At 50.5% G+C, this 18,129-nt stretch overlaps 1 protein-coding gene across 1 annotated transcript in view; it reads left to right on the top strand.

Moving 5' to 3' along the window:
- LOC131215702 (protein sickie-like) overlaps positions 1-18,129 on the top strand; it is a gene marked incomplete at its 3' end in the record, with an annotated part of 99,456 nt that overhangs the window by 13,552 nt on the left and 67,775 nt on the right. The window lies entirely within an intron of this gene.

The raw sequence follows: 18,129 nt of genomic DNA, 5'->3' as shown, positions 1-18,129 counted from the left end.
TTACCGTCACGACGAGTGATATACAACCTCGGGGGTCATAAAAATGGTTAAATTAGAGAATTTAATTTGCGCATACATTGTTCCGTTCTTTTTTTTTTTTTTTGACGGTGGTTATTTCGATTCGGCCAGAGACCATAAACCGGGTGATCGGTTTCTGGAAATCCGCCATTTAATAAGACGCGTCCCACAACGGGACACGGCCACTCTCCGAAGAGATCTCTCTTCGCGGGACCAAAAGCGCTGAAGAATAAAAAAAAAAATTACATCGGCCAGCGGCAGAAAAGGGAGCGAAACACGAACACAAGCAACACGACATCGCCAACAACCGCCGACCACCGGACATTTGATTTATGGGCCCAGGTCCCGTATTCGCGGACGGTGCGTGGTGTGTCCTCCCGCGCCAACGCCAACGGTACGCCCGGCACGTCACGAAAATGCCCCAGGACGGGGTCCCCGTGTGCGTGGCAAAGTCAACAGTCAAAGGGGCCCGAAAAGGGAGCGGCCATGTTCCCGGGATCACCTGTCAAGCGGCCGGATGCGGGCCGGCGTTGCTGCAACATTGTTGCAAGCAAAGCGCACGCGATGCCGTGGGCCTCTGGCCACCGCATTACGATCCCGTCACGTCTCGGGGCCATCGGTCAAAGTGATCGAAATTACGTGCGACACATTCTGGCCATTCCGGTGAACGAGCGAATGTGACACGCAGCCTGGCGATGGCCAGGCTGTCCCGGGCTCCGGACAGGATGCACTTTTACGGTGCCACAGTTGGGAGCGACAATTCGCTTTCGATTAAATTCATGCGGGTGCTCGGCCGTTGTTGGTCTGCGATGGCAATTCCCACGGTGAAAGGAATCGTGGAATCGTGTGAATGGAGTGTCATTGAATAATTGGGATTTTTACATCATTTCATTAAGAAATCGTTGTTGCGACCCTAAAAAGATTTTAATTTACTTCTCCTTCTTCGAATGTTGCTGATGAGCTTTTGGCGCAAAAGAACAGAACGAAAAGCGGTTCTAAATTCTATCCACATGCGTGCGCCCCGCCGAACGAAGGCGAGAAATAAAAACGCGGCACGTGTCGACATACGACGTACGAGTTCCCATCACCGTCGGTGGCGCATAACCAAGCGCATAACTTTGGTAGCCTGCAAAATTATTCAATTCGCTTCCAAAACTACTCTGCCACCGCCTGGGGCAACAACCGAGCCCGGTGCCGAGAGCGATGCCGAAAGTTGCCGTCGAAGGGTGCACTTTTGACGTGAAACGTGAAGAGTTACATATTTATGCAGCAGACGCCAGAAATGGTAATGATTTCATGCTGATTGCTGGCCGGGCCGGCGCAGTCCTTCCCCCCCTTTGCCCCGTGGGGACAGGTGAACTTTCGTTCCCACCTTCCCAGTCGATGCACCACGGCGCATGAGAATGCTCGCACCGAATGTCGAATAAATTGAAGCACCACCATCGACACGGGGACGATGGTGGTGAAATGAGTTTATCATTTGAAATGAATTACGAGTGTCTGAAATTGGTCGCTATAGAAACGCAAATGATGCATCAAATGAACGGTGGTGCTTTTGGGGAGGGCTTTTGGGAATACTTTTACAGCCGAGCCGAGTGAGTGAGAGTGAAGCGCGAGCTGCCAGCGAGCGACACGGGTTACCATGGGAACGGGCACAGAAGGGTAAACTTTTCCGACAACGTCGTGAATTTGATCCCCACCAAACATGCGATTTGCCAACGTTTCACTTATGGGCTGTTTGGGGTGAACTTTCGATTCGAAACTGTATTGTCCATGCTCACATTTCATAGGCCATTTTAAGGCTCAAAACTACGCGTTTCCAAGTATAAAACCCAAAAAAAATAGACTACGGTTGGCACACGAGTTGTTAAAGTAATGGAAGATTTTGAGAATATGTTAGTTAAAGTGAACTGAACTGTTTACAAACCAAACAAGAAGATTTCATGTGCTGTATTGTAGCTCCCTAATTTCCATATTTTAATGTACTTTTCAAATATCGTACAAATATTTCAACGTTTGTGTTGATGACCTACCACTTTGGAAATAAATTTTTTATATTTCCCAAATTTTTGCAACCAAAATTGTGTTTTGCATATAAATTTGATGAATCGACCTTTCAAATAAATGTTTAAGCATCGAAGAATATTGAGCCGTTTTTCTTCTATAACCAAACGAAAAAGTGAAGCCAACGTGGCTCACCCTTTGAGAAATGGAATTTAATTTCATAAATATTAAATATTGCGTACAATATTTCTCAGTATTAAAAGTAAAAAGGATTGCCGCTTTGCTTTTAAAGCTTCAACAGACATTTTCAACAGCATAACAATTTAACAACAATGTTTATTAATTTCTTCCTTCTGCCCTGGTTTCTGTCTTCGTTCTATTTGCAGGTAAACTGCAGCTAACTTTCTCCTCATCCAAGCCTCATCAAGTCGAAAGTATTGCAAAACACGCGGCAACAGGGTGTAACAGCTACGGGCGCGTGTTGGGAAAGCGCAAAAAATTCTCCTCAGAACCCGAGCGTTTCCAATTTCCTCGCTTCGAAAGCTCTGACGAAGGAAACACCACCCCCGTTCCCACCCCCGCCCACGGGGGTGGAAAACCTCGTGGCGCAGAAAAGGTCACCAGGGGACGTCGACTGTGTGAACGGGGAAGCCAATCTATCGGCCAGTGTTCCACATTGCAACTTGCAACGACGCCGCGTCGCCGCGTCGCGTCGCCGGCGGGCGCAAAAGTGCAGTTTGACCTCTCGCCTGGTGGACGGCGGGGTGAGGGAGGGTGGGGGGTGGTGGTGAGGGTGGGTGTTATTTTCCACTGCGATGCACTCCGGTGCAGCGGCGAACTCTAACCCGAACAATAACCTTCGTGCGAGGTGCAGAGTACGACGCCACCGCGACCCGAGTGCTGTCTGCTGGTGGAAAATGCTAGCCAGACTGAGAGAGAGAGAGCGCGAGAGAGAGAGAGAGAGAGAGAGAGAGAGAGAGAGAGAGCGGAGAGTCGACATGAAAATTAAATCGAGAAAAATAGGAAAGGATAACGACACCCGACCTCGAGACTCGCGAGTTCGGCGTTGATGGCGTCACCGGCCCAACGGAGTGAGTGAGTGCAGCACTGCAACTCGAAGCCACTCGAAGCCGGGCCCGGAGGTCATCGAAGGGAGCATCGATTGCATGGCGCTCTCATGGCGCACCGGCCCCCCCCCCGGCACATAATATAATGCAATCCGAATTTCCGTCTAGACGTGGAGACAAACAGAGAACACGGGGTCGACTTCGCGGGGCCGGGGCCAATTGCAGTCCGGGAGTGCAGTTGGCTATGCACCGCCGTTCTCTCTCTCTCACTCTATCGCTCTCTCTCTCTCTCTCTCTCCCTGGTGGACGCTAATCTCACTCTCGTGTGCAGCTGCGGCGCTCAGCTCAGCGCCGACGGCCCCATTCTCTGGGTGCATCCCGCGACATCTTTGTGCCCGCACCATTTCCTCTACAGGTTGCCGTCGTTGTTCTTGTTCTCACCATGTAGCCCTCTCTCTCTCTCTCTCTCTCTCTCTCTCTCTCTCTCTCTTTCTCTCTCTCTCGTGAGCGCACTTTTTTATCAATTGCGCGCTCGTTCGCTCGCTATCTCCCGCGCGGCGGCTGCTCGTTTCGTGGTCCGGTGCATCGAATCGAGTGCATCTCGAATAATCAGCGATTTTTTTTTTAACTTTTTCATGGCGCGTTTTTTTTTTGTTGCTTGCTCTCGCCTTGCTGCGCCTGTTCAATGACCACGCAGCGGGATCATGGTGGGGCGCTGTGCGCCCGAGCCAGACCGAAGCCAGACCGGAGTCGCCAGACGGCGACGGCGAATGGCCGTCGATGCACCGGGAACGGGCACAACAACCGCGCATCGAGAGAGAGTGCATCGTGCAAGTGATGCCACGTCTTCGATGATAGCGCGCAAACGCTTTGTCTTCCCCACAAAGCTGTGCAGATTGAACGCGATTCATTCTAAAACGGCTCCCAAAACCGTCGCCACTTTGACAGGAAATTTCAGACAGTAATTTAATTACGCAATAATTGTTGCGAGAAGAAAGTAAAACGAAAGTTTCCAGAACGTTGGCCCTCCCGACCACTTTGAAATTGCTTTTTTAATGCACAAAAGTTGGGGAACTTCAAAACTGGCACACTGAGACGCCCGGAACGACGTTTTCCGACGACGATGACGACCACGACCATCATCATCATCATCATCGCTCCGTTCGCTTGACCGCTCGACGCGCTGGCGCTGCGCCGGTGGTCAGCGCAAGATGGGAGAGCATTGTCCTTAAGAATGCAACAAATCATGCAACAAGTGAAATCGACGAAGAGAAAGCGCCCAACTTTGGCTGTAATCGTGAAAGGGGTTGAAAGGACTCATTACGCCGTGGAACGGTCTTGTTTTTTTTTTTGCTCACCTTCTAGTCTGGTCAACCCGGGTCGGGATGCAGACGTGTCGGTGCCGCCAATTCCTGGGGCGCCCATTAGATCATTTATCATTAGCCCTTTTTCGCGGCATTAATTTAAATGGTGGAACAATATTCCAGATTTAAAAACTAAAGGTACTAACTTTCGCAATGGCGCTCTACAGTCGGGCCCTTCCCTCTTTGTAAAAAAAAACTCTGCTGTTACTCGCTGGCCATTTTGAAACCCATTTTGAATTTAGATGCCCATAAAAGAAGCATCGTAGAACGTTCGTCTCAGCGACAGCGTGAAACGCAGCTTTAGCCATTCGGAACCACTGAATCTTCGTGCGTCCTGTATCCGTTCTTTGGCCCAAGCTACTACCCTCCCCACGGACACGCCAAGGACGTTCCGGGCACTGAGCAGAAACCCTTGGGCATGGAACTTTAACCCTGCGTTCGGCTACCCAAGCGGAAGGACGTAGGACACACGCGTCAAGAGCTGCCCGGTTTGGGTTGTCGGAGTTTACCCGGGGTCCCCTCTCTGTGATGGAAAGCAAACAGTTACTCCAATTGACACGGTTGGCAATTTAACACGGTGTGGGTTAATGAAACGAAAATGTAATTTAAAATCATTTAAACTCGGCACCCGTCCCAAAGATCGATCCGAAATTCGGTGCCAACGGTGCACCCGATCCCGAAGACACATTCCGAAAAAAGGATTACCTTTTCCTGCTGCTGGGTCCTAAATCAGATCGAGGCCGATTTAAAGCTGAATTTGTTAATTGCTCCGTGCGCCCGCAAACAAAAACCCCAAACACCCCGCAATAAGTCATCCATCCAGCCGGTAATCCAGATAAATCGTGGCGACCGTGCGCCAAAATTTTTAATTTAAGATGTTTTGTGCGCCAAGTTTTTGCGTTTCATTAGAAAATTTAATTTGGAACCGCGCCAAAAAAGCTATTACCCGATCGGGGCGCACGAAATTCGCGCCTTCGGGTGGCGCCTTCTGCGCGGCCCCACGAATTATGACGGGCCGGCCGGTCCGGCAGGCAAGACCCGTCCCCAGTGGCACCATCTGGCCAGTTTTGTTTTTGCCCTTCGCCGGAATCCTGGACCCCTGGAAACGATGAGGCAGCAGACGTGCCTGCAGCGCGCGCGAATTAGGTGCCTGGGCCCGTCGCCGTTGTCACTCTCGGGCCCGTCGTTAGAGGGCTTCGCCGGTTGTGTCCGGGCTGTCCGGGCCGACAGTGAGTGTAATTTACAATTTGAGCTCATCAATAATTGGCATAAATAATTCTCGTTACTTTGTGCCGTTCCACGGAAAAATGGGCCTGGCGGCGACAACCGGGAACCGGGTTACGAAGCAGCCGGGCCCTGGAAAGCAGACGAGCCGGCTCGGGCTGGCCGGGGTCTCGGGCCAATTTCTAGGGCCGCGCTCGCCCCGAGGTCTGCTGTTTTGGGGGCCGCCAAGCGTAATTCCGCTCCTTCCGGTGCTGTCTCGATGCATGCTCTCTCTCCCTCTCTCTCTTTCTCTGTCTGTCTCTTCTTTGTCTCGTGCTTTTTATGCGACCCCATGCGGGGGGCTCAGGGTCGGAACTGCACCAGACAGATAGATAGAAATCAATGCACCCCTTGGGCCGGTCAACGCAACGAGTCCGGCGGGCACGTGGGGAAACGGGTGAGACACGGGGAAACGGGTCACCAGACGGCCCCCAGAACCGGCCAGAACCAGACCGGGCCGGGCCGGGCCGGGCCGGGCGGTCGGGATGGCAGGCGGGCATGATCATCATCGACGAATGCATTCGCAGTTGGCTCGAGAGACAACGTGAAACATAATTGCATTAAAACAACAACGGCGGGCCAATGCACGGCGCAGCATAAAACCGAACCATGGGGGGAAGGGGGTAGGGGGTGTGGCAAAAAACGCACATCGCCGACAAGAAAGGAGAACACAACAAAAGGCCCCGGCCCCGGGCCCAATCTCGATAAGTCAGAATAAGACGTGGAATGCTGGCGGCGGATCAGCGAGTAAGGGGGAAAAATGCGCAAATAAATAAAAAAACCAAAAGGGGGCCAGACGGAGGACGGACCTTCGACGGGAGGGGGGGGCAATGCTGGGGAGCGAAGGGAGTCAGCCTTCATCCCGTGGGGCCGCTGCGTGGGGAACCGTGGCGGAGTGTGCCCCTTCTAATGGCCCCTATACGTTCCCGATAGTTTGTCTCCGTACAGTGGCGGCCACCGAAGAGGCGACCGTTCCACGTTGTCCTTCACTAGGTTGCAGTTTGAGTTGATCAATTTGACTGATTTAAAATGGTTACATTCTTAAATTTCGCAGTTTACCTAAAATGTTTAAGTCTATTTTTTCAACAACTTTATTGATGCTTGGATTGATGGATTTGACACGATAAGATGGAGTCTCTTTCAAGATTTTCCTTATTTTTATTTATTTTTTTATTATTTATTACGACCCATACTAGTAAAATGTAAAAAAAAAACTCCGCTATTTCGATTCCGATAGTCGATTTTGGTAAATGAACAAGATTTATTTAGTGTATAGAATGCCGTTTGATAACATTTCACTCAGAATACAATATCGATCGCCTCCATTAGACACCCGAAATGCGGCCCATTTTCGGCAATTTTCATTGAATTTGACAACATTTCGGCAATAGACAACATAATAGTAGCAATTTCCGCTGTATTGTGCTGTTAGCTTTCAGTTCTTCAATGGTCTTCGGTTGGCTGGCATAAACCTTACTCTTCAAATAGCACCATAGAAAAATGTCAGAAGAACTTCGGCCTTAATAAGCTCGCACAGTTTTCACTATTGAACGATTATTTTCTATGCAAAGTGCTACAATTTCAGTTCGCTTTTTTCGTGAATTGATTTGTGACTAAAACAGCATAAATCTGGCTAATTTGTAAAAATCTACTGAAAAATAGCGGAGTTATTTCACATTTCAATAGTATTTATCAAAAATTTCTAGATTTGAGTTCAATGTTTTGTTACTTCTCAAAAAAAAAGTTTGACTAAAGTTGGTTTCCTGAAACAATTTAAAATTTAAAATACATTCGTTTGAGACAGATTCATGACAACATTATAAAGGACTTTGCAGTCCCCTTCTTTCTATTTACGGCGATCTATTTAATACTTCGTTCCCGTTCGCCATGGAGGCTCGAGCAAGGACTCCTGATCTTTTGAGGCAGGCACTGTACCCCCTGATGCAACAGCCGCACAAAGACAATGAGAAAGAATGCTCCCAAGAACCCGGTGGACCTCTGTCTCTCTCCCGCTCCCACACGGGCGTCTGGGTGGACGATCTCGGAAATAGTGTTACATTGTACGACCCTCAGATCCTCCCGCGAAAGGGCCACTTTCTGTTTGCTTTGCTCGCTGGCCGCGCTAATGCAACCGCACACCGGTAGACACTATCTCCCGGCTCGTACCGGGGGCCCCTACATGGAGCAACAGCAACAACGAAAAAAGCTGGGCAACGCGTTGCGACAGCTCGGGCTGTGTCCTCGCCGGTGCACCGACAAGTGCACGGTGCAATTTATGCACCCGGCTAACGATGGGACGGTGAAAATAATGGTATCGATATTACGGCCAACAGCACACACGGCCCGACGCTGGCTGGCTGGCACTGGGAGATAAAAACCGAGCTCGGGAAACACCAGACGGCGGCCCAGACCGAGGCCGAGGAGGCCAAGGAGCAGACGGTGCGTCCGGACGGCGGTGTGTTGCATTAATCGGTGGATAATTTTGAGACCGGATGCGCGTCCCGCTGCCTGGTCTCGGCGATGATTTATAAACGGAACGGGTGCCCTAATTGCAGCGCCATTTGCCCCACCGTTTTACGCCTTTTCGCTGCCAGTTTTCGATTCGTTCGGGAAGAAGTCGGCGATACATTCGGCTACTTTTGCTTAAAAGACCGATAAACTTGTGCACTCTTTTTTAGTACAGGAAGCAAGCGAGAACTTGAAACCCCCGGTTCTTGGCAGCAGCGTGTTGAGTCATCCGGTTGAGTCCGGTTCCCGGCGCGCAAATTACCTACAGTTTAGTGGCGGCTCGTGTAAGCTGACTCCCGACGGCCCTCGCAAGAAATTGCAACTGCAACGCTACCCCCGGAATGGCCAAGACCTCGAATGCAACAGCCGGGCAGGGAGGTCATTTCCTTTTGCCAACCCGCGAGTCCGCCGGTATTCCGATGTCACCGACGGGTCTGTGTGTCTAGACGCAAATCAGCAATTTTCAGCGTGGCCCGGGAAATGAGTCACCCTCTCGTTCGCTGCATTCCGGCGCTCGCCGTGGCGCCGGATGTGACGAGCGCTTGCGAGCGATAAACGGGTCGAAAAATGATTGAAACTTGCCGTAAGTGCCGGGCAGACTCGGCACAGGTCCGCAGCATCTTGCCAGCACACGCGGAACCGGAAGCCGCTCTGAGCGCTTCCCGAGGATGGAACAAAACGAAACACATCGTTTATTGAATGCCAGCCAGCCAGCCAGCCAGCCGATGCAACGCACCCGGTGGCCACCCCGCCGAAAAGGGGCAAACCGAAAAATTTTATGGAAAATATATAAACCGCTGCGCGTCGGGTCGGGTGCCAGCGAGACGTGTTAATATTTCATGAACGTTGCGCGCGTCGTGTCTGGCGAAGCTCCGAAGACTCTGTCCGTGAGCCCCCGACTGCCAGTCGATGGCCGGAACGGAACCGCTTTCCGATACAGTGCTTGATGGCAGTATTTTATCGACGCTTTTTCGAACCCTTTACGAGGCACAACGTTTTAGATCAATAATGGAGGTATTTATTCGGAATTCGTCCTTTGTTTATTTTATGCTCAAAATCGAGATTCTTCGCGGGCCAGCGAAACCGAAAGATATTTTTTTATATTATTATTGCTCAATTTTTCTAACGAATCAGCGAATAAATGGGGAATTTAGTACACCTCGCTCGCTCGGGTCGCCCGGCGAGACCCGTCTGACCCCGGCGAGCCCTCGAGGCGAGGTCAGATAATCGACACGGCACAGAATGGCGCTCACCGTCGGCCAGCATAGCCAGTTCCCCCCCCGGAGCAGCCCCCGGCGGTGGCCACCGGCGGCTTGCGGCGCGACTTCCTTTCGGCGATTGCTATTCTTCGCGACTAATTGCATTAAATATCAATTTTCTATCTGTCTGCACTGGCGGTGGCGATGGCGGCCCCGAGCCAGGGGCACCGGAGTTTTATTCCGGGCTCGACATACCGTGATTGGATACCGGTCGCCGGCGGGCCGGCCGCTATTCTTGGGCCCCGGCCCGGGGATGATGGGAGTTCGCAAAAAAAAAACGACGACCGAAACAGGACCTTCGGCGGCCAAGGAGAGTATCGGCCTAAAGAGCGGCAAAATGTGAACGGCGATGATACAACCGAAACAAGACAAGACGGTGGCCCCGGGGCAGACTAAGGCATGGTGCATGCAAATGGCGTGGCGCGATCCAGAGTGTGGAATGTCAGAACTGTAATGTAATCGCATAAAAGTTAACGACTGCGAACGAGAACTTTTAACTTATCATTGTCGCCGTCAGCAGCACGGATTTCAATGGCCAAAGTCTTATGGTTATTATTGTACTACTTTTTTCGTTAATTGGTCCAGGAATAGATAAGGAACTGAAATCAGGACGATTAGCTATTAGATGCAACGCGTTTTTGCCAACCAAGAATATCAAACGGTACACGACTGATTGTTAACCATTTTGATGTGAACGGAACGAAAAGTGTAAAAATGTATTGAAATTGTTCGGAAAAGCTATAGTTTTTAAAAATGGTATGAAGAAGACAGTTTTAAAGACAGTGGAAAATAAGTAAAATAATTGACTAAGTTGAATGATATTCCTAAATTAAAAATAACTTAACACTATTCAAGAATAGTGGCCCAAGAATTATTTTGTAGCTGTTGAAACAAATGAGCATCTCTCATTTTCTGTCTAAAGATAATCAAATCCTTTTTTAAACAGATACGTAACCGAAAATACAACTGTTTTCAATATCATTGAGATAAGTTTGCCCCGGTTCAGGAAATCGATTGTGCTCAAACTTTAAGCCAGGATCTTAACGGTTCTTAATATTTTTAAACCGAAAAAAATCCTATTTCGCCGAAAACGTGTTTGCTTTTGGGCGGTTTTGATACCTCCCGCGGAGAAAACAGTTCCACGACACCGTTTGTTAATGATTTAAATAGAATGCTTCTCCCTTGGTGGCAGTTAGTAACGAGTATTCATAATTATGCCAAAGACCAATAAATACCTTCGCCAAACACTGCTCAATGAATAAAATGTAAACAGCTTCCCAATCGACCAGACAGGATGGTCTATGTTCTCACTGCTACCTTTATTTTACTATGTAGGATAGCTCAAACCCACCCAACGACCCGTCGGCCGTCGTCGGACGAGGCGGACAGATAAATTAATGGTTCACACTCGTTCACACTCCGATCATTAAACGGCCTGCTCATTAGGCACATTGACCGGTTCCGACGTCGAGTCGGGATCGGGAATACGGCGGGCTGACGCCCGTTAGCCCTCCCCGCCCAGGGCCACCGATTATGGTTATGCTATTTAGCGAAAATATTTCATTTTCGCCGCTCGATTAGGAAGACGACGCGTGCAGCAAACGATCGCGAATCACGCGGAAGCTACTTTGTTGCAGCGACTGCAGCAGCGATGCATCCTGGAGGCCGGTCCGGGGGAGGCCGGGACAGGGCCGGCGTTAATGCGTGATTCATGTGGCCCGGCACGGAAGGGCTCGCAATAAATCTCAGGCAGCCCACCGTCCAGACAGCCAGCCAGATGGAACAGCTAGCTAAACGATGGCTTTTACTTACTCCCGGTCGTTGCATTTGCGTTGCCCGCCGTGACCGCGGGTCCAAAGGGGAGACGCCGAGAGCGAAAGGGAGAGGAAAAAAAAACACACACACCCCACATCAGACATAACAAACCATCATCATCGTCCGGTTTCATCGACTGCATGGTCCGGCTGGCGAGAATTGTTTTGCTGCTTTGCGCAAGAGCGGCTTCGAAGGGCCGCGCAGCTATTTGCATTCTGCTGGCGGGGCCACTTTCCCAGAGAACTGGGCCAGAGTTCTCGGCCCAGACCTCGAGGCACCGGCGCGTTATTTGGTCTACACGCTAACCGACCAGAGGCCGGGATCCTCACTGCTACTTAGTTTGGTCCTCGTTAGGCGATGTTTTGGCTTCGGTCCGGCCCGGTCCAGATTGCGAAGAAATGCTGTTCCATCAACCAAACCCTGGGCTGGGAGCGTAACAGGTGCGCACTGGCCAAAGTTTTCGGTCCAATTTGTCGTCCGATTGAGCAACACACGGATTCGTGCGGAACCGCCGGGATGGCCCATTTGCATTCCCACGCGCATCTCACCGCACCGCATAAACGGGGGCGAGTTCAAAGAAAGTTCTTCGTCGTCGTCTGTGGCCCAGTTTTTTCGGGACTGCAGAGCTGCATTCCCGGAACCGGTCGGCGTCACGCGTGGAATCCACTGAGTTGGGCGCGAAACAGACCATCATTTGGTCGCGGTTTTTTTTCGAGCGATGCAAATCAATTTGTGTAGCCTCGCGACCACTCCACACGGTGGTGTCCACATAATCCCCCCCCCCAGTTCTGGGGGGTTCCGAGAATGGACCCAGTTCACCGAATTCGAATCGAACTCGGCGTGCGTCGAGAGATCGCGGATCATGACGCGTAATCGTGTTACACACGCTCGATGATTGGCAGGACATTGGGCGTCTGGGGTCTTCGAATCTTCGAATTCCTTTCCGTTGTTCCGTGTGTGCTTTTTTGGCCCGGCTCGTTTTGGTCCGGTCCGGTTGTATCTTATTACAATCCGAGTGTCGAACGCAGCATCGGTGCGATGACGTTGACCCAACCCCAATCCCGGTGGCGATGGCGGTGGCGGAGGGAAGTGACGCTTCCGTCTCGGGTTTCACTCGGGAACGGCACACTCGCCACCTCGAGGTGTCCATTTCCTGTCACGATTGCGAATTATGGCGAACACAAAAACCCGAGCCCCGAGCTCGAGAGACGTCGCTTTGTGCGTCGCGCGTATGAAATATCTTCGACTCTGTTTACTTCACCGAAAGAAAGGGGCCCCCCCCCCCCGGGGGTGCGGTGGCCAGGGACAGGCCAGACGGCAACGTCCGTGATAACGTGTTGGGGGAGGGTCCCGGCGGGGAGGTGGAGAGCGCATTTTTGGATGGCTGTTTTCTTTGTGACCTCAATCGCGGTGCGAAAGTGCATCTCGTGATGCATCGCAATTGCAGCCAACGGCGACGGTGACGACGACGACGCCGACGTCGTCGCTATCTTATCCGTTCACTGACCTGCCCCCACCCCCCGGCACCGGAGCGGGGGCGCGTGCCCCCCCCCCCCCCCCCGCCCCCGGGGTGGAGGAAATCGTGAGACGCTCCGACACTCGACAGATAATCCGGGCCCGCGCCCGTCACAGTCTCGCCTCGCGTGGTTTATGGGCCATCCGGTGTGAAACATGAGTCCCCCCCCCCGAATGGGGTGGCGGACTGCAAACTGCAACGAGGTCAGCACTTTTTGTGGCCAGCATGATTCACGGCGTACAGTCGCGGGGCCGATGGCGAGTTTCCGGCCGCACCGGCCCGTGATTCACCGGGATCGGCTTATCTCCGGCTCGCGGTGCGCAAACCCCGGCTTTGTTAGAAGAGGTCACGGGCCGGACTCGCGGGTTTTATGTGCAACACTCAGGCCGTTCCGATTTGCTGCTAGTTTGAGCTCCACATTTCGATCTAGCTTTGAGTGATAGCTACATACAAAACGTGTGGATGATAAATTCGCTATGAAAGTTAATTCAGACTTTCAGGCCACAATCGGGAGGCTCCTGCTGCTTGACGACGGAGGCCATTGACTGATAGGCCGTTTTTTTGTAAGCAAAGCATAAGACTTAAGCCGATGCTTTTATCGATGAATTGAAGGGTTTAGTAGATGGAAGTAAGTGTCATGTCCAATGTACTTTACGTGAATAAAGTTCTACTAGTGGCCATGTTTAATCCATGGATGTTATTTGCCATGCCAGGACTCTTTTCTAACATTTAAACGAAAAAGTAAAATTAAATTTTACATACTGGGTTGTTCATTATATTCGGAGCCTCGATAATAAAATCACATTTTTAATAATAACAATAAACAATAAACAAATTCGAACTTTAATTCATGGATTTTTCCCATTTGTTGCATTGAGTGCAATATTCCATTTTTGGCAAATGCGATGCCCATTTTGCACGGCGCTTTCTGAAACCCAATACTTCAGCCAGAATATTGGTTGTACTGCTCAATGAGTTGGCTAGGCCTTATACTAAACCTCTTTCAGTAGTTCGACAATTTACCAATACAATATCCCGTTACTGTTTTTTGACATGTTTATCGTGAATCGTCTTGAAGGCTAGTACAACCACGTTTGAACTAGCATACCTTTGTAGGAACCACCCTTTTTATTTTCTAATTGAAAGCGAAGAGTCTTTATACACTTCCAACATTCACCCATAAATTTCCTTTGCTTTTAAATCCACTAAAAAGTAAATTACTGCACGATACTTAATTTTTAATTTTTTGATTGATTTTTTTAGACATAATGAACAACCCGTAGTAGTTTTTAAAATACTTGAACATTGAAAGATTTTAATAAAGCTTCCTTTGGCATTTTGGCCGGCTTTCTAGGGCCTTCTGAAGTTGTATGAGGATAACGAATTTTCAATTCGGCGTCCGCATTGTCAGCCACGCCTTCTTCGAATGCAATGCTACGGAACTACTCAAGATCAAACTCTTACTGTGATCAAATTTAACCACAACGTGATCATTTCTACGTTGCGTAAGAAGCTCCGACTATTGCTTCGCTCACCGGACTTTGCTTTATTTATGCCACGCCGTCAGTGTTGCTCTATTGTTAAGGTACGAGAATGCAGCCCCTCGTTGGATTATTAAGCAAGTAATGAGTCATATAATCAAGGGCTTTTTTTTAAATTCGCCAACCAAAACTAACTGACAAACGACGACCGAAATAAGAGAAAAGTTATTGGATGTAGCATAAAGCCTTTTTTGAACAGCATAGCGCAACTAACTGATTGCGGCTGTCATTTCATGCACTCAAACTTCCCTAGAAAGCCCCCCAAAATCTCAACCTAACTCAATTTCGGCAACCCTTGCGATGGAATTCCTTCACTCCGATGCACGTCACCGCCTCAGGCCATTTGCCACTTCAGATAGTTTCGACGTCGGTGTCGTCGCGCGACTAAAGATAATCTCACCACCGGCTGCGCATTAACGTGACTTCCACCCGAATTATTAATTCATCATCCAGCTCGTTAGGATTCCATTTCGACTTCGCTGCGAAGGCACGGTGCGCAGGGATTTATTTAACTCAATTCCCACCGACTCGATTCCCGTGCCGGAGAGTGAGACAGTTTCGAAAACAACGCCCCGAAATTTACTTGCCACCCGGGCGCCGGGCGTGTCTCGTGATGCTCCTGGCCGGAAGCTCCTGGCCGACGCGCGCCAGACGGAGCGCGCAAGACTTTTGACTTGGCAGCTTGGCAGCGAAATTTAATAATAAGCAAAAGAAACGCCAACGGAATGTGTAGCGTGGTCGCGCCGTTGCCGAAGGTAATAGAATAATAAATTGTTCATCGTTCTATTTCTGCGCCCGGGGAATGAATTGTTGTACGTCTGCGGCGATGTCTGCCACTGTCTAGGCGGCCACCAGCACCGTCTCGTTGCTGGAAGCATCAGGAGCACAGCCGAGCGCTCCGGAGGACGACACCGGTGAACGGGTTGCCGACGGGTTGCCGGCAACGGAACCAAAGACATATGTCAGTGTATCCTTTGGCCGGGCCACAGCCCGCGAAGGAAACAATCGTCCCGAGCCAGCCCGGGAATGGGTGTCCCCCGGTGCTGCACAGACATTACTTTTTCATCCATTTATTTATGCTGCACGCCGAAGGAGGAACTCCACTCTGTCTGCGCGGCGTATGTGTGGTGGCGAATCCGTGGAACCACCGGGTGGACTTACCGGGTGGGTTCCAAAAAATACATAAAAAACTAATGCCAGGCCAGGGCCAGACCATCGGGCCGCCGCGGTATTGTCATCCAGGACCGGAGGAGCCCCGGCTGGCACAGCCCCGTGCGGTATTTGGAGATTTTTGTCAATTGCTCAGACACTTACGGGTTTCCGCGGCCCGGTGCGGTGGGTCGGAAGTGCCTTCAAGTGTGCACGAGTCCTTCGCCTGCAGCTCAACGCTGGTTCCGCGCAATAAAAAGCTCGCCTGCCACTCGCCCGACCGGGAGTTCCTAATCATAAAAGATCCTGCAGTTGGAAGTGTCCCGTGGCGCTCATCAGTGCCCAGGACTCGTCTAGACCAAGAAACTGCCACCGGGATTTCTAGCTGTAAATGTGTGTTTGGAAGGATGCGCCCGGCGTGTGTCCGTTTCGCCATCGACGGCACGTGCAGCGATTGCAGCGCTAATGGCAGCCCGACAGAGACACAGCTTTGAATATGATTGCTCTGGGCACATTTTACATAATACCTGTGCACGTGACCTGTCTGGCCGGTTTGCTCACGATTGACGGAATCGACGGGATACGTGCATTTGGGCATGTGCCTGGTGGGCGAACAATGTGATTTATCGCAATTCGCAGGACCGGTGTTACTTCCAACCCACTGAAAGCCCGGTCATCTTTTTATGGGTTATAAAATTTGGCCGCTTGCGATGATTGCCAAATGCCCGGATTCTATTGAGCTACAAAGTACGGGTTACGGACAAAAAACCTCCGCTTCGAGTATAGATTTTGAAACAAACCCAAATTCAAATCGCAATGGAACTCACGCACAAAACCGTGGATCCTGCCCCCGTTGAATTGGTAATGAAATTAATTTAATTGCCCAACATAACAAGAAATTTATTAGAAACTTTTGACTCGCTCGCGCTCGCTTTGACTCGGGATCTGCCGAAAAAGAAGGACCCTTCACCGTACGGCACCGGTTGGAGTGTAAACAAACACCGATCGGTTTGTTGCCGAGTTTTACGATCAACTTTTCAACGTTCCCGCATCCCGTTACGGGCGCGGTCCCAACTTATGATCCCGCGGGTCCTTCATTGTTTTTCCTGGACCGGCGAACTGGAGGTATCATAAAATATCCGAAACATTGAATTTATAATTCAGCGTCCCATAAAAAGTAATATCGGAAACTGAAAACCCAATAAAATCGCCTCCATCAGCCGAACTTTCCCGTAGCCGGCACGAAAGCGTAATCTTGGCCCGGTGGACCACCCGATGTGGTGGACCCGGTGCCTGGGGTCTAGGCACTCCACGGGGCACCCCACCCGGACGACCGGATTTCCCGGGCGCCGAAGGGAGGAAGAAATTCAATGCACATTTTCAAATCGAACTTTATCCCGCGTTTTGCAGCCCGGACCGTGGTCCGTAATGGATGACCGTAACTTTGGTATAATCTTAACGGGCGGACTCATGAAGCGCAGGTCATGTGGCGAGAGTTAAATAATCCCATTCGATTTTACGACAGGCGACATGTCGTCGTCGTCGTCGCCATCGTTCGGTGAGGACTTTGAGTCGAACTTTTCACCGGACGGGCGCGCACCACAGGAAATCAAACCGAACGTCAAACGAGTTTCTAGCGCCCGGGTGGTGGACCTTCACGACCGTTGCGCCACGGTGCATCCGTCGCGAAATCGAAAACGGTGCAGTCGAACGGGTATGCAGATGCTGATGCTGCTGCACCACCGTTTCGGGGTTCCTCATAATCGGTTTCGATAAAATGCCATCAAAATCGATCGAGAGGCCGTCGACGGTTCCATGCAACAAAAAAAAAAAACGAGGAACGAATGAACTGAACTTTGCAGACGTAAATGGCAAGTGGGAGGAGGGGGATCCCGCTGGAACTGTGGTCGATCGGTTTCGCGAACGGAACACAGTCGCGGGAATGCAAAATCTCGTGAATCTCGAATCACGAAAACCATTAGGGCAGCGCGGATCGTTTAGCGTTCCAGGTTCGCGGACCAATTGGGCTTTCGGTTCCACCGCTAGCCCGGCTGGGACTGCTTTTCGGAACGGGTAAATAGTTTACCGGGGGGATTATGGTACATGGGTCCAAAAGTTCGAAGGATCTTTTTTTAAAGCTGTTCGAAAACGGAAAGTATTTCCCGAATGTGTTAGACTTACGAATGTGATGATAGTTCGCTGATAGTATCTTGCCTTTACCAAAACTCATTCTCATTTAATTCAGACAGTCCCCCATGGTTCTCTAAATCTGATGGAATTTCGATGTAAATTTCGGGATAACTGTCCGACATCTACTTTCCATCTTACGGACTTATCGACCCATGTGATAGATGCAGGTGAAAACGGCGCGTAACCGGCGCACCATCAAGAACCGTATCTTCTCGTCCGAGAACACCGATTACATCGCTAAAAGCAGCCGCTCCAGTCTCGCTCCGGAAGGATTGCAAAAAAGCAAAATCACCAGAATCGGCTCGATTATGAAGATGCTTGCGATGTGGCCGAAGGCATAAACGATCAGCAAGGCAAGAAACCCCCTTTCGATCGACCGCGGGGCCCCGGGCCCTCACTTCCTGGGGATGGTATCGAAATTAAAAGTAAATATTG

The sequence above is a fragment of the Anopheles bellator genome, chromosome 1 (genome assembly GCF_943735745.2).
Source record: "Anopheles bellator chromosome 1, idAnoBellAS_SP24_06.2, whole genome shotgun sequence".
Lineage (NCBI taxonomy): Eukaryota > Metazoa > Arthropoda > Insecta > Diptera > Culicidae > Anopheles > Anopheles bellator.
The sequence above is the reverse complement of the archived record's forward strand: the minus strand, read 5'-3'. Positions and strand labels throughout refer to the sequence as shown.